Source organism: Balaenoptera borealis (assembly GCF_965194805.1).
Source record: "Balaenoptera borealis genome assembly, chromosome: 8".
In the NCBI taxonomy this organism is placed as follows: Eukaryota; Metazoa; Chordata; class Mammalia; order Artiodactyla; family Balaenopteridae; genus Balaenoptera; species Balaenoptera borealis.
In genome coordinates this window covers 83,625,729-83,636,168 of record NC_138865.1, presented here as the reverse complement: position 1 = coordinate 83,636,168, position 10,440 = coordinate 83,625,729, and the positions used below count along the sequence as shown (strand labels likewise).

Below are 10,440 nucleotides of genomic sequence, written 5' to 3'. Positions count from 1 at the left end.
CTTATCGAAGAGGCTGTCTTTTCTCCACTGTATATTCTTGCCTCCTTTATCAAAGATAAGGTGACCATATGTGCGTGGGTTTATCTCTGGGCTTTCTATCCTGTTCCATGATCTATATTTCTGTTTCTGTGCCAGTACCATACTGTCTTGATTACTATAGCTTTGTAGTATAGTCTGAAGTCAGGAGACTGATTCCTCCAGCTCTGTCTTTCTTTCTCAAGATTGCTTTGGCTATTCGGGGTCTTTTTTGTTTCCATACAAATTGTGAAATTTTTTGTTCTAGTTCTGTGGAAAATGCCAGTGGTAGTTTGATAGGGATTGCATTGAATCTGTAGATTGCTTTGGATAGTAGAGTCATTTTCACAATGTTGATTCTTCCATTCCAAGAACATGGTATATCTCTCCATCTGTTGGTATCATATTTAATTTCTTTCATCAGTGTCTTATAATTTTCTGCATACAGGTCTTTTTCTCCTTAGGTTGGTTTATTCCTAGATATTTTATTCTTTTTGTTGCAATGGTAAATGAGAGTGTGTTCTTAATTTCACTTTCAGATTTTTCATCATTAGTGTATAGGAATGCAAGAGATTTCTGTGCATTAATTTTGTATCCTGCTACTTTACGAAATTCTTTGATTAGCTCTAGTAGTTTTCTGGTAGCATCTTTAGGATTCTCTGTGTATAGTATTACATCATCTGCAAACAGTGACAGCTTTACTTCTTCTTTTCTGATTTGGATTCCTTTTATTTCTTTTTCTTCTCTGATTGCTGTGGCTAAAAGTTCCAAAACTATGTTGAATAATAGTGGTGAGAGTGTGCAACCTTGTCCTGTTCCTGATCTTAGTGGAAATGGTTTCAGTTTTTCACCGTTGAGGACGATGTTGGCTGTGGGTTTTGTCATATGCGGCCTTTATTATGTTGAGGTAAGTTCCCTCTATGCCTACTTTCTGCAGGGTTTTTATCATAAATCGGTGTTGAATTTTGTCGAAAGCTTTCTCTGCATCTATTGAGATGATCATATGGTTTTTCTCCTTCAATTTGTTAATATGGTGTATCACATTGATTGATTTGCGTATATTGAAGAATCCTTGCATTCCTGGGATAAACCCCACTTGATCATGATGTATGATCCTTTTAATGTGCTGTTGGATTCTGTTTGCTAGTATTTTGTTGAGGATTTTTGCATCTATGTTCATCAGTGATATTGGCCTGTAGTTTTCTTTCTTTGTGACATCTTTGGTTTTGGTATCAGGGTGATGGTGGCCTCATAGAATGAGTTTGGGAGTGTTCCTCTCTCTGCTATATTTTGGAAGAGTTTGAGAAGGATAGGTGTTAGCTCTTCTCTAAATGTTTGATCGAATTCACCTGTGAAGCCATCTGGTCCTGGGCTTTTGTTTGTTGGAAGATTTTTAATCACAGTTTCAATTTCAGTGCTTGTGATTGGTCTGTTCATATTTTCTATTTCTTCCTAGTTCAGTCTCGGAAGGTTGTACATTTATAAGAATTTGTCCATTTCTTCCAGATTGTCCATTTTATTGGCCTATAGTTGCTTGTAGTAATCTCTCATGATCCTTTGTATTTCTGCAGTGTCAGTTGTTACTTCTCCTTTTTCATTTCTAATTCTGTTGATTTGAGTCTTCTCCCTTTTTTTCTTGATGAGTCTGGCTAATGGTTTATCAATTTTGTTTATCTTCTCAAAGAATCAGATTTTAGTTTTATTGATCTTTGTTGTCATTTCCTTCATTCCTTTTTCATTTATTTCTGATCTGATCTTTATGATTTCTTTCCTTCTGCTAACTTTGGGGGTTTTTGTTCTTCTTTTTCTAATTGTTTTAGGTGCAAGCTTAGGTTGTTTATTTGAGATGTTTTTTGTTTCCTAAGGTAGGATTGTATTGTTATAAACTTCCCTCTTAGAACTGCTTTTGCTGCATCACATAGGTTTTGGGTCGTCGTGTTTTCATTGTCATTTGTTTCTAGGTATGTTTTGATTTCCTCTTTGATTTCTTCAGTGATCTCTTGGTTATTAAGTAGTGTATTGTTTCACCTCCATGTGTTTGTATTTTCTACAGATTTTTTCCTGTAATTGATATCTAGTCTCATAGCGTTGTGGTCGAAAAGATACTTGATATGATTTCAATTTTCTTAAATTTACCAAGGCTTGATTTGTGACCCAGAATAAGATCTGTCCTGGAGAATGTTTCATGAGCACTTGAGAAGAAAGTGTATTCTGTTGTGTTTGGATGGAATGTCCTTTAAATATCAATTAAGTCCATCTTGTTTAATGTATCATTTATTTAAAGCTTTTGTTTCCTTATTTATTTTCATTTTGGATGATCTGTCCATTGGTGAAAGTGTGGTGTTAAAGTCCCCTACTATGATTGTGTTACTGTTGATTTCCCCTTTTATGGCTGTTAGTATTTGCCTTATGTATTGAGGTGCTCCTATTTTGGGTGCATAAATATTTACAATTGTTATATCTTCTTTGATTCATCCCTTGATCATTATTTAGTGTCTTTCTTTGTCTCTTGTAATAGTCTTTCTTTTAAAGTCTATTTTGTCTGATATGAGAACTGCTACGCCAGCTTTCTTTTGATTTCCATTTGCATGGACTATCTTTTTCCATCCCCTCACTTTCAGTCTGTATGTGTCCCTAGGTCTGAAGTGGGTCTCTTGTAGACAGCATATATACAGGTCTTGTTTTTGTATCCATTCAGCCAGTCTATGTCTTTTGGTTGGAGCATTTAATCCATTTACATTTAAGGTAATTATCGATATGTATGTTCCTATTACCATTTTCTTAATTGTTTTGGGTTTGTTATTGTAGGTCTTTTCCTTCTCTTGTGTTGCCTGCCTAGAGAAGTTCCTTTAGCATTTGTTGTAAATCTGGTTTGGTAGTGCTGAATTCTCTTAGCTTTTGCTTGTCTGTAAAGCTTTTAATTTCTCCGTCAAATCTGAATGAGATCCATGCTGGGTAGAGTAATCTTGGTTGTAGGTTTTTCCCCTTCATCACTTTAAATATGTCCTGCTACTCCCTTCTGGCTTGCAGAGTTTCTGCTGAAAGATCAGCTGTTAACCTTATGGGGATTCCCTTGTGTGTTATTTGTTGTTTTTCCCTTGCTGCTTTTAATATTTTTTCTTTGTATTTAATTTTTGATAGTTTGATTAATATGTGTGTAGGTGTGTTTTTCCTTGGGTTTATCCTGTATGGGACTCTCTGTGCTTCTTGGACTTGATTAACTATTGCCTTTCCCATATTAGGGAAGTTTTCAACTAAAATCTCTTCAAATATTTTCTCATTCCCTTTCTTTTTCTCTTCTTCTTCTGGGACCCCTATAATTCGAATGTTGGTGCGTTTAATCTTGTCCCAGAGGTCTCTGAGACTGTCCTCAGTTCTTTTTATTCTTTTTTCTTTATTCTGCTTTGCAATAGTTATTTCCACTATTTTATCTTCCAGGTCACTTATCCATTCTTCTGCTTCCGTTATTCTGCTATTGATCCCTTCTAGAGAATTTTTAATTTCATTTATTGTGTTGTTCATCACTTTTTGTTTGCTCTTTAGTTCTTCTAGGTCCTTGTGAAATGTTTCTTGTATTTTCTCCATTCTATTTCCAAGATTTTGGATCATCTTTACTATCATTATCTGAATTGTTTTTCAGGTAGACTGCCTATTTCCTCTTCATTTGTTAGGTCTGGTGGGTTTTTACCTTGCTCCTTCATCTGCTGTGTGTTTCTCTGTCTTCTCTGTCTTCTCTTTGCTTAACTTACTGTGTTTGGGGTCTCCTTTTCACAGGCTGTAGGTTTGTAGTTCCCGTTGTTTTTGGTGTCTGTCCCCAGTGGCTAAGGTTCATTCAGTGGGTTTTGTAGGCTTCCTATTGGAGGGGACTAGTGCCTGTGTTCTGGTGGATGAGGCTGCATCTTGTCTTACTGGTGGGCAGGTCCACGTCTGGTCGTGTGTTTTGGGGTGTCTGTGGCCTTATTATGATTTTAGGCAGCCTCTCTGCTCATGGGGAGGGTTGTGTTCCTGTCTTGCTAGTTGTTTGGCATAGGGTGTCCAGCACTGGAGCTTGCTGGTCATTGAGTGGAGATGCGTCTTGGCGTTGAGGTGGAGATCTCTGGGAGAGTTTTGCCGTTTGATGTTACATGGAGCTGGGAGGTCTCTTGTGGGCCAATGTCCTGAACTTGGCTCTCCCACCTTAGGGGCACAGCCCTGACGCCTGGCTGGAGCACCAAAAGCCTGACATCCACATGGCTCAGAATAAAAGGGAGAAAAGAAAGAAAGAAGAAGATAAAATAAAATAAAATATTTATTAAAATAAAAAATAATTATTAAAAAAATGTTTTTAAAGTAATAAAAAAAAGAAAGAAAGAAGAGAGCAACCAAACCAAAAAACAAATCCACCAATTATAACAAGCGCTAAAAACTATACAAAAAAAAGCCAAAAAGAACCCAGACAGACAGAACCCTAGGACAAATGGTACAAGTAAAGCTATACAGACAAAATCACACACAGAAGCATACACATACACACTCACAAAAAGAGAAAAAGGGAAAAAAATGTATATATCATTGCTCCCAAAGTCTACCTCCTTAATTTGGGATGATTCGTTGTCTATTCAGGTATTCCACAGATGCAGGGTACATCAAGTTGATTGTGGAGATTTAATCCGCTGCTTCTGAGGCTGCTGGGAGAGATTTCCCTTTCTCTTCTTTGTTTGCACAGCTCCCGGGGTTCAGCTCTGGATTTGGCCCCGCCTCTGCATGTAGGTTGCCTGAGGGCATCTGTTCTTCGCTCAGACATGATGGGGTTAAAGTAGCAGCTGATTCAGGGGCTCTAGCTCACTCAGGCTGGGGGGAGGGAGGGGTACGGATGCAGGGCAAGCCTGCAGCGGCACAGCCCGGTGTAACGTTGCACCAGCCTGAGGTGCACCGTGTGTTCTCCTGGGGAAGTTGTCCCTGGATTACAGGACCCTGGCAGTGGCGGACTGCACAGGCTCCCAGGAGGGGAGGTGTGGATAGTGACCTGTACTTGCACACAGGCTTCTTGGCTGCAGCAGCAGCGTTTGCGTCTCATGCCCGTCTCTGGGGTCCGCGCTGATAGCCGCGGCTCACGCCTGTCTCTGGAGCTCCTTTAAGCGGCTCTCTTAATCCCCTCTCCTTGTGCACCAGGAAACAGAGGCAAGAAAAAGTCTCTTGCCTCTTTGGCAGCTCCAGACTTTTTCGCGGACTCCCTCCCAGCTAGCTGTGGCGCACTAGCCCCTTCAGGCTGTGTTCACGCCGCCAACCCCAGTCCTCTCCCTGGGATCTGACCTCCAAAGCCCGAGCCTCAGCTCCCAGCCCCCACCTGCCCTGGCGGGTGAGCAGAGAAGCCTCTCGGGCTGGTGAGTGCTGGTCGGCTCCGATCCTCTGTGTTGGAATCTCTCCACTTTGCCCTCTGCACCCCTGTTGCTGCACTCTCCTTTGTGGCTCTGAAGCTTCCCCCCCCACCACCTGCAGTCTCCCCCACGAAGGGCCTTCCTAGTGCGTGGAAACCTTTCCTCCTTCACAGCTCCCTCCCACTGGTGCAGGTCCCATCCCTATTCTTTTGTCTCTGTTTTTTCTTTTTTCTTTTGCACTACCCAGGTACGTGGGGAGTTTCTTGCCTTTTGGGAGGTCTGAGGTCTTCTGCCAGCATTCAGTAGGTGTTCTGTAGGAGTTGTTCCACATGTAGATGTATTTCTGATGTATTTGTGAGGAGGAAGGTGATCTCCATGTCTTACTCTTCTGCCATCTTGAAGCTCCCCCTCCAAAAGTTTTAATTATAATGAAATCTGATTTGTCAACTTTTCATTTTGCGGGCTGTGCTTTTGGTGTCATATTCATGAACTCTTTTCTTAACTCCAGATCATGAAGATTTTCTGTTTTATTCCAAAAATCTTATAGTTTTATGTCTTACATTGAGATCCATGATCTAATGGATCTATGACCCATTTTGAGTATATTTTGTATGAAGTATAATTAAATTTTGTATTAGGTTGAGGTTTACTTTATTGCATATAGATGTCCAGTTGTTCCAATATCATTTGATGAAAATACTATCTTTTCTTAATTCTATTAACTTTGCACGTTGGTCAGAAATCAGTTGGCCATGGTCGTCCGTGTCTGTTGGTACACTCTCTATTCTAGTCCATTGATCCATGTGTCTATCCCTTTGTGAGTATACAGTGTTTTGATTAATGTAGTTTTACAGCATTTCTTAAATTGAGTGTGTGATTCTTCTAACTTTGTTCATTTGCAGAAGTGTTTGGCTCTTCTAGTTCCTTTGCCTTTCTATATAAAATTTAGAATCAGTTACCTATATCTACAAAAAAACTGGCTGAGATTTTTTTGGAATTGTGTTGAATCTGTAGATCAGTTTGGGGAGAATTGACATCTTTACTATTTTGAGCCTTCCAATCCATGAATGTAGTATGTATTTACATCTATTTAGGTCTTCTTTCATTTATTTTACCAGGATTTTTTCAGTTTCATCATAAAAAATCCACACATATATTTTTTATATCTATATTTATATACTTCATTTTTATAGCTATTATAAATGGTATTTTAAAAATTTGTTTCCAATGGTCCATTGCTAATATATAGTATAGAACATTAATTTTTTGTTGGCTAGTTTCATTTTGTTTTGTCTGGCGTATTTGTTGACCTTGTATCCTGCAGTCTTGTAAACTCAATTGTTAGTTCTCAGAGTTTTAGTTGTAGATTCCTTGGTATCTTTCATATAGACAACTATGATGCCTAGGACTAAGGACATTTTATTTCTTTCTTTTCAATGTGTATGCCTTTTATTCTTTTTGGTGTCTTATTGCATTGGCTAGGTCTCTAGTATGATGTTAAACAGGAGTGGTGAGAATGGATATCCTTGCCTTGTTCCCAATCTATGGGAAATCATGCAGCCTTTCATAATTAAATATGATGTTAGCTATAATTTTTTTTTTTTTTTTTGGTAAATGCTCACTGTCACTTTTAGGAATTTTCCTTTTATTCCTAGTTTGCTGAGAGCTTTTTTTTTTTTTTTTTTAATATTTTAATTAATTAATTAATTAATTAATTATTTTTTGGCTGTGTTGGGTCTTCGTTTCTGTGCGAGGGCTTTCTCTAGTTGCGGCAAGCGGGGGCCACTCTTCATTGCAGTGCGCGGGCCTCTCACTGTCGCGGCCTCTCTTGTTGCGGAGCACAGGCTCCAGACGCGCAGGCTCAGTAGTTGTGGCTCACGGGCCTAGTTGCTCCGTGGCATGTGGGATCTTCCCAGACCAGGGCTTGAACCCATGTCCCCTGCATTAGCAGGCAGATTCTCAACCACTGCGCCACCAGAGAAGCCCAGAGCTTTTTTTTTTATATCATGAATATAAATGGATGTTAGATTTTGTCAAATAGTATTTTCTGTATCAACTGATATGATCGTGTGTTTTTTTTCTTCAGGCTATAAATATAATGGATTACATTGATTGATGTTCAAATATTGAACTAGTATTTCTGGGATGAATAGCATTTCTGGGATAAATCTCACTTGGTCATGTAACATTTTTAATGTATATTGACACACTGAATTTGTTCACACTTTGCTGAGCATATTTGTATCTAAGTTCAGGATAGATATTGATCTGTTGATCTGTAGTTTCTTTTTTGTACTTTTTTGTCTGGTTTTGGAATCAGGGTAATGCTCATCTCATAACATAGATGTGAAGTGTTTCTGGAAGAGTTTATGCAGAATTGATGCTATTTTTCTCCTTGAATGTTTGATAGAATTCACCAGTGAAACCATCTGTTAGTAGAGACTTCTTTTTCCAGAAGGTTTTAAACTACTAATTCAGTTTCTTTAATATTGGGTTGGCCAAAAAGTGTCTTCAGTTTTTTAAGTAAAAATAAAAGATTCATTTTTCATTTTCACCAAGAACTTTATTGAACAACGTATTCACCCTTTTGTTCCACTACCTTCTGCCATTTTTCAGGCAACTTCATAATTCCATCTTCCCAAAACTTTTTATCTTTTTGAGCAAAGAACTATTCCAGGTGCCTTTTACAGTCTTCCAGGGAATGGAAATTTTTTCCATTAAGAGAATTTTGTAAAGACCTAAATAAATGGAAATCCAAAGGTGCAATGTCTGGTGAATATGGTCAGAATTTCCCAGGGAAGGTGTAACAGTTTTTGCCCCTCATTAAAGAAACATGCAGTGTTGCGTTATCCTGAGGGAAGATTATGCGTTCTGTTGACTAATTCTGGACGCTTTTTGTCGAATGCTACTGTCAGTTGGTCTAACTGGGAGCAGTACTTGTTGGAATTAATCGTTTGGTCTTCCGGAAGGAGCTCATAATAGAGGACTCCCTTCCAATCCCGCCATATACACAACATCACCTTCTTTGTCTGAAGACCGGCCTTTGGTGTGGTTGGTGGTGGTTCATTTCGCTTGCCTCACGATCTCTTCTGTTCCATATTATTGCACAGTATCCACTTTTCATCGCCCATCACAATTTTTTTTACAGGCGGAATGTTTTCATTATGTTTAAGTAGAGAATCGCATGCTGAAATACGGTCAAGAAGGTTTTTTTCGCTTAACGTACGTGGAACCCAAACATCAAAGTGATGAATGTAACCAAGCTGGTGCAAATGATTTTCAGTGCTTGATTTGGATATTTTGAGTATATCGGCTATCTCCTGTGTGGTATAACATTGATTGTTCTCAATGAATGTCTCAATTCGATCGCTGTCAACTTCAACTGATCTACCTGACCGTGGAGCATCGTCCAGTGAGAAATTTCCAGCACGAAACTTCACAGACCACTTTTGACATGTTCCATCAGTCACAGCACCTTCTCCATACACTGCACAAATCTTTTTTTGTGTGTGTTCCATTGCAATTTTACCTTTCTTGAAATAATAAATCATATGCCGAAAATGTTGTTTTTATCTTCCATCTTTAATATTAAAATGGCTACACAAAAATTCACCAATTTGATAAGTCTTTTTTTAAATGCACGCTGATATGATAGCTTTCACATAAAATCTAACAAAATTGTTTCGAATGACGTTAAACACAACTAAGTGCTACTAGACCCATCTGATGGAAAAAACCGAACTAACCTTTTGGCCAGCCCAATAGTTACATAACTGTTACAGGTTGAATTGTATCCTCTCCAAAATTCATGCATTGAGGTCCTATCCCTCAGTACCTCAGAATGTAAACCTGTTTTAGAAGGAGGGTGAAATTAGTTAAGATGTAATTAGTTAGGATGAGGTCACAGGGGAGTAGAATGGGCCTCTAATCTAATATGACTGGTGTCCTTGTAACAAAAAGGAAATTTGGACACAAATGTGCACACAGGGAGAACATAATGTGAAGAGGAAAGCAGAGATAGGGTGATGCTTCTACAAGCCAAGGAATGCCAAAGATTGCCAGCAAACCACCAGGAGCTAGGAGAGCATATGTAACAGATTCTCTCTCAGAACCCTCAGAAAGAACCCTATTGACACATTGATGTTGCACTTGTAGCCTCCAGAACTGTGAGACAATAAATTTCTACTGTTTAAGTCACTCAGTTTGTAGTCCTTACTTATGGCAGCCCTAGTCAACTACTACAAGAACTATTCTGATTATTTATTTCTTCTTGTGCAAATTTTGGTAATTTGTGGATTTTGAGAAAGTGGTCCATTTTATTTGTTGTCATATGTATGTGTCTGGTATTATTTGTAGTATTCCCTTATTATCCTGTTAATGTCTGCAGAGTCTGTAGTGATGTCCCCTTTTTCATTTCTGATATTGGTGATTTGTGTTTTAAAAAGGTTATTTTTTGTCAGTCTTACTCTGGAGATTTATCCCTTTCAATAATGTTTTCAAGGAAGTAATTTTGGTTTCATTAAATTTCTCTATTGCTCCTCTGTTCTCAATTTTATTGATTTTTGCTCTTACCTTTATTATAATTTCATTCCTCTACTTGCTTAGGATTTTTTTTGCTCTCTTTCTCTCTTTTTTCTAGCTTCTTAAGGTGAAAGTTTAGATTATTGATTAGAGATCAGTTTTTCCAATATAAAAATTTATTGCTATAAATTTCTCACTAAACACTGCTTTAGTAATATCTCATTAATTTGGGATGTGTTGTATTTTCATTTTCATTTCATTCAAAATATTTTCTAATTTACATTGAGACTTCCTCATAGGCTTTTAGAAGTGTGTTGTTTAATTTCCATGTGTTTGGAGATTTAAAAAAATGTTTCTCTTGATTTCTAGTTTAATTCATCATTTTCAGATACATGTTTTGTATGATTCCCATTCTTTTAAATTTTTTAAGGTTTGTTGTGGTTACCAAAGGGGAAAGGTGGGGGGAGGTCTAAACTGGGAGATTGGGATTGACATATACACACTACTATATATAAAATAGATAACTGATAAAAACCTGTGCTACTGT

The 10,440-nt window shown here is 38.0% G+C and overlaps 1 long non-coding RNA gene across 1 annotated transcript; it reads left to right on the top strand.

Moving 5' to 3' along the window:
* Window positions 1-5,531: 5,531 nt before the first annotated feature.
* Window positions 5,532-9,438, top strand: LOC309633137. The gene is made up of 2 exons (XR_014247336.1): window positions 5,532-7,026; window positions 7,351-9,438. It is a non-coding gene; the product is annotated as an uncharacterized lncRNA (long non-coding RNA).
* Window positions 9,439-10,440: the final 1,002 nt, after the last annotated feature.